Here is a 6,155-nt window from a genome sequence, read left to right on the forward strand (position 1 = left end):
GAGGAGTAGCACTGGGTGATTTATTAGGTTGGGGAGGTTTTATAAGGGGTCACTTGGGTGCTTTGGATTTTATGGTGAGGAAGTCCTGTATGGGGCCTTTTGGTGTTTGAGGGTTGTTAAGTTTCTAGGAAGTGTATTTACTGAGACTAGCATAGACTAGTGGTGTAAGGTCAGATGGGGTCAATAGCCACTGGGACAAGGCCATAGTCAGGGTTAGTAGAAGTTGAAGGGATGGGTTGAATTTAGTGTTTGTAGCAGATCAAGTCATAGATAATATTGGCAGTTCCAGCATACCACTGGACAGGATACACCTTCAAACATTCATTCCCTTCAAAAATAGTGTGGCGTGAGAAATCCGAAGTAAAAACAATAATCTTTATTGGTGAATCAATTAAAATGGGTAAAATAAAAATACACACAATTATAAATGGATTGCAACCACGGTAAATGAGTCAATATGAAATCTAAAGGACTTTTGCTTGGCACCAAAGTCCAGCAGTATATAATGTAATATATCAAATACTCTTTTAGGAATGTAGCAAAGTATTGCAATATGTTAACCCTTGGATATAATTGAGTTCATAGGTAACATCTATTTAGAGTTAGATGTATAAGGCCATAGGTATACCACCAATTGCTTATTATGGTAGGGTGATCAACACTAAGTATATCTATACACCTCTTCCAGGTACGAAAGCTAAGTGCAAGAATATCTTGATATATTGGTGTGATAGTGTACCCTTCCTATGATGGGAAGTCAAGTACTTAACACTATTAGAATCAGCCACTACGTATTTCACAATATTCCAATTATTAAGTTTGTAGAGTGGAGGATCATAGGTATAGTAGTTGACTTTATAGCTGGTGGTAAGTACAACCTGGGGTTACAACACCTGAAAAACTATGGTTGTTAATGAATGCTGCTGGGCATGAAAAATAGGTTGGTGTTTAAGTGTCATGGTGATAACACTGCAACTTGAATGCCTAGCCCTTAATATTGGGGTAACCGCCTAGTTAAATATTAGTCTATAATACTACCTATCTGGAACACAATTCAGTGTTTAGTTGCTCACATCGATATTATCCTTAGGTAAATGCATAAGCCATAACTTAAATAATAATGCCGACTTTAACACATATGTCGTCCGCATATGATATATATAAGGAGATATTATTGATCGATTAGTGTTATGTGGATCTTGATATAAAGTTAATAGTGGAGGCAATATGTTAGCTTATCATTCTGGTCTGAGTATGAGAAGCACAATTCAGCTTAATACAGACTCATATGAGTATAGATTTGTAAATATGATTAGAGATATGCTCTCGGACAAGCTGCCTATAGCGATTCAAATATTATGCATAATTGAGATAGACGCCAACATGTGCAATCAAAGTTAAAAAAGGGCACCCATCTACCCTTATACCCTTATAATCTCCTATCAAGTCATAGATAATGTTGATTGGGCAGCGGTTATGCGACAGATCTTTTATTTTATTCTGTCCAAATTGAGTTTTAAGTTTCCTTGAAGGTTGTGTAAAGACTTTAACCTCTTTGTGGGGTAAAAAAGAAACTAAGCTAGGGTCTGTAATGCACAAATAACATGCCGTAATGATTCAGAGCGTGTAATTGTTTTGCACTTAAATGTCACTTTAAATACAGAAATAATATTAGTATGATTCACTAGAAGTTAGATTGCTTGGGGGGGGGGCTTCTGGTAAAAGGAGTTCAGTATTTTCAATTCTTAATAGCTGTTAGACGCAGTTACGTAAGCTACTTAGAAAGCTTTCTGTTGAAATTACACAACGTAATGCAGCCCAAAGGACATTACTTTCCTTTATTATGAACATTTTTCTTGTTTATTGTTCAGTGTACAGTTCAGCTGAATTTAGTTGCTGAACTTGTTAGTTGCTTTTGCAATGCTTAAGGAATTCCAGCCTAAAGCAAACAAGGACAGCTATAATGAGTACCCAGATAAAATTAATGGCGCACTTTCATCCAAGAACATGTTGTATGTTTCTTAATCATTACAATTTTCTAAGCATTGTACTAGCTTTCTTATAATCTAAATATTATTTTATTATTTGTGACACTATACACTATACAGTGGTATACTATTTGTAGTATAATGAGAGTAGTTAATGCAAGGAAGAGAAACTGGGCAGGGAACAGGAGCAGGGTTGAAGATTTCTTGGGGTATTTCCAACCATTGGATTCTCAATATTTGGGAGTTCTGACTGCAGCTTTTCTAGTCAAGCAAATATCCTGGTTTTTAGTGACTTCCCCAGCTCCACCCAGGAACTGGAGATATGAACTATATATGAACAGGGGCAGAACTACCATTGGTGCAGCAGATACAGTGGCACAAGAGCCAAAATACTGGGGGGCCATAACAGCCAATCTATATATAGGCATGTGAAGAATGTATACAATACTAGTACAGAGGTACATGCATATTATTACTATTGCTTACTACTGAGTTTCTTATGGTGGGCCCTACAAAAAAAGTTTGTACCAGGGTCCTCTCTTGAGTAGGTCTGCTACAGTATATGAAGAGACATTGGCTAGGAAAGACAGTATTTTCACCCTCCTCTTCAGCAAAAAACAGCACAAACACGGTTGTAAAGTAAAAGAATCAGGTGTTTTTTACTCCACTGTAGAACCTACACTGGTCCAAATTGTTCACTATCTGTACAACAGCAGCACTAATCTGTATATTGAGGGAAACTAAAAGCAACAGATTTCTGTTTTTTATATCAACTTATTGCACACTGACCATGCATCTTAAGTAAGTTATACCTTTATTGCACTCTTGGTAGTTATTGCTAAAATTATACTTTACTGAAACAGCTCCCAGGAAATAATAAAATAAAACCCCATCTGTTTTCATAAACATAATTTATACTGTTTGGAAATATATTACATAACAATATATAGTTTGCTACTGTAAAGAGAAAATACATTTCTTTGTTTATTAGCTAAAACACTTAAAAAAATTCTTAGGAAATTGGTATTGGTTGGTTATGGAGTTAAGAAAACTGCATATTAATATATATACAGTATATATATATATATATTAGCAATATCCTGGTAGTCTAACACAGTGCAATATATGATGCAGAGTAATTAGTAAATTAACACATGCTGCACCTGAGCCTACACAGATACGCTTTTCAACTAAATATACTAATAGAGATATATGTTAAATTTGCACGATCGATCTGAACCAGGAAAGTTTTGAGTCATTATAGTGATAAAATTAAAAGCTCAAAGATAACAGAAATCGCAGAAATAATTTGAGGATTCGAGGGATACCGGAGAAAATCGTCACTGCAGAGTTAGAGACATATGTCCAACACCTTTTCTGTCACTTGAAAAAAGATCAACAAGCCCCAGGAGTGGAACTCGACAGGGTTCATAGAGCCCTCAGACCCCTTCCACCAGATACTGCTCCACCAAGAGACGTGATCCTAAGGTTCCTTAGATATAAGGTTAAGGAAGAAATATGGACATTGTCCCGTCAACTGAGAGATATACCCTACCTAGACCATAATCGTCAAGTTTTTTTGGACCTGTGCCCTAACACACTGCAAAGAAGAAGGGAAGTCACTTTCATAACTACAGTGCTCAGGGACAAAAAGATTAGATATAGATGGGGATACCCCTTCAGCCTGATTGTTTCACATGGAGGCAATGTCTACACCTACAAGGAACCGCAAGACCTAGAGGCTCTCATCAAGGGACTTAATTTAACATTCAATACTCCACCAGACTTTATCTCCCTGGGGAGCAATGAGGACGGAGAGACGGTGGATTCCAGACAAATGCGGGGAAAACAACGCTGGCAGGTGGTATCCACCATCAAGCGCAGAAAGGACAAACAAAAACCTGCTTCTTCCGAGGCAATAGTTTCTACTGCACAGGAGACATGAAGCTGTTCAACTATGGGTGACATTGTTCCAATAGTTAAAAATATGCATGATTTTTGAAAAATGTTGGGTGGTGATAGGCGTGGTTTGCGTACATACCGAAATGGGACATACATAGAATGTGTGCTCTTTTAAAGGTTAAATTTAAAGTAGTTAACAAGGGAAATTATGTTGTTTTGCATTCCCCCTAATATCATAGCAATAAGCTATACTATTGTTTTTGTTTTTATGTTGTATTGTATTGTTGTTTTGTTTTTTTACGTTATGAGTTGTTTTGAAAAACTGTAAAAGCTGACATGCCATTTTTCCACTGAGCAGACTAGGAGTAGGTACATATTGGGTTATGTGTTTTGCACCAGGCACATATCTCTTGAAATGAAAACATATATACAATGGGGTTTCCTGGAAAGCCTATGGGTCCTATAGATAAACAAAAGGGGATACATTTCCTCACAGTTAACGCAAAGGGTCTCAATTGTCCGCTTAAAAGGAATTTAGCAATGAGAGATTTTAAAGAGAGGAAGGGCGATGTGATCCTCTTACAGGAGACTCACTTCTTACAAAATAGAGAACCTGGAGCGTTTAAACATAAGTTTGGTGAATCTTTCTACGAGTCCAACAACACCAAAAGGGGTGGTGTAGGCATTTTGTTTAAAAGAGGAATATCATTTCAGGCACATAAACAAGTAAAAGACAAACAGGGTAGATTCCTCATACTGGTGGGTACACTATTCCATAAGCAAGTAACACTTGTCAATGCATACGCTCCGAACACAGCGCAGGGCGCCTTTTTCAAAATATTAACCAATGCAATTTTAGAAGTAGTTAGGGGCTCCTTTATTGTATGTGGAGACCTCAATTGCACATTAGACCCCACAATAGATAACTCCAAAGGGACTTCATCCACCGCACACGCAATCATCAACAAACTCAAAGTGTGTCTTAGAGAGCTCACTCTGCATGATATTTGGAGGATTTTGAACAGAAAAGAGAGAGACTACACATTTTACTCCCATCCACATGCTAGGTACTCCAGGATTGACTACATTCTCGCTGATGTTACTAACATAGTGTTAGTCAGAAGCTGTCAGATACTACCAACATCATGGACAGATCACTCCATGGTAAGCTGCCACATGAGATGGGATACTAGAGATGAAACTAGCTACTTGTGGAAACTAGACGATAGATTACTAGATGACCCAATATATACAGAAAAAATAGAGAAAGCATTAAACTGCTTCTTCCAGCTTAACTCAGACAAGGGTGTGGATGATAGATATTGCTGCAGCGTGCATAAAGCTGTTATAAGAGGAGAGTTAATGAGTATGAGGGCACACCAATTGAAACAGCAGAGAGCCTACTTTGAATTGGTGCTCAATAAATTGGAAGACTTGGATAGAGACCTTAAAAAGAACCCCGGGGACTCACAGACACTAGATCTCTTAGTAGAGTATAGAGGTAAACTTAATGAAATAATAGATAGGGAATGCAAGAATATGGCACTCAACCACCTCCGGAGTGCATAGATAAATTTTTAGATAATCTGGTTTTCCCCCGAGATAAAGGAGGAAGATAGGGCCCGCCTAAATGAACCTTTCACAATAAATAAAATAAAGAAATAATTAGGGATCTCCCAAATGAGAACGCCCCGGGCCCAGACGGCTTCACAAAATATTACTACAAAAAATATATAGATGGGGCGGAGTTAACCGCCGAAGTGGATAGCTGCATTTTTACAGAGCTCCTGACCCAAGACTCACAAAAAGAGATTTAACTACCTATTTCCCCAGCCTAAAGTAATTAATGTAAAGTCCTACCTAGAGGGGATACTGAGTGACCGAGTTTGGGAGCATACAAAAGCCTCTTTTCTGCTACTACAGGACCTAAAACGGGGTACGAGTAATCCATGAGGGGATCATGGAGTCAGAGACATTAAAGATGGCGGCCTAAACAAAAAACAGATTTGTGCAGAGAGACTGCCGGAATAGGTCTGAGCGAATCTGATAAAGAAGAAAGCTGCAGAAAGTTGGGGTGGAACTGCCCGCTCGCACTGAAGCACTATCTGAGTGGATTTGCGCACCTAACAGGAGGAATTGCCGCAGCACTTACAAGTATATGAAAATCCTCCAGGCCTCTGCTGTCTCATCATGCCCAGTGAGGGCTATGGAGCACCGCCGCCCAACATAGAGACCCAAGTACCCTACACCGTTTTCAGGGACCTG

The sequence above is a fragment of the Bombina bombina genome, chromosome 7 (genome assembly GCF_027579735.1).
Source record: "Bombina bombina isolate aBomBom1 chromosome 7, aBomBom1.pri, whole genome shotgun sequence".
Lineage (NCBI taxonomy): Eukaryota > Metazoa > Chordata > Amphibia > Anura > Bombinatoridae > Bombina > Bombina bombina.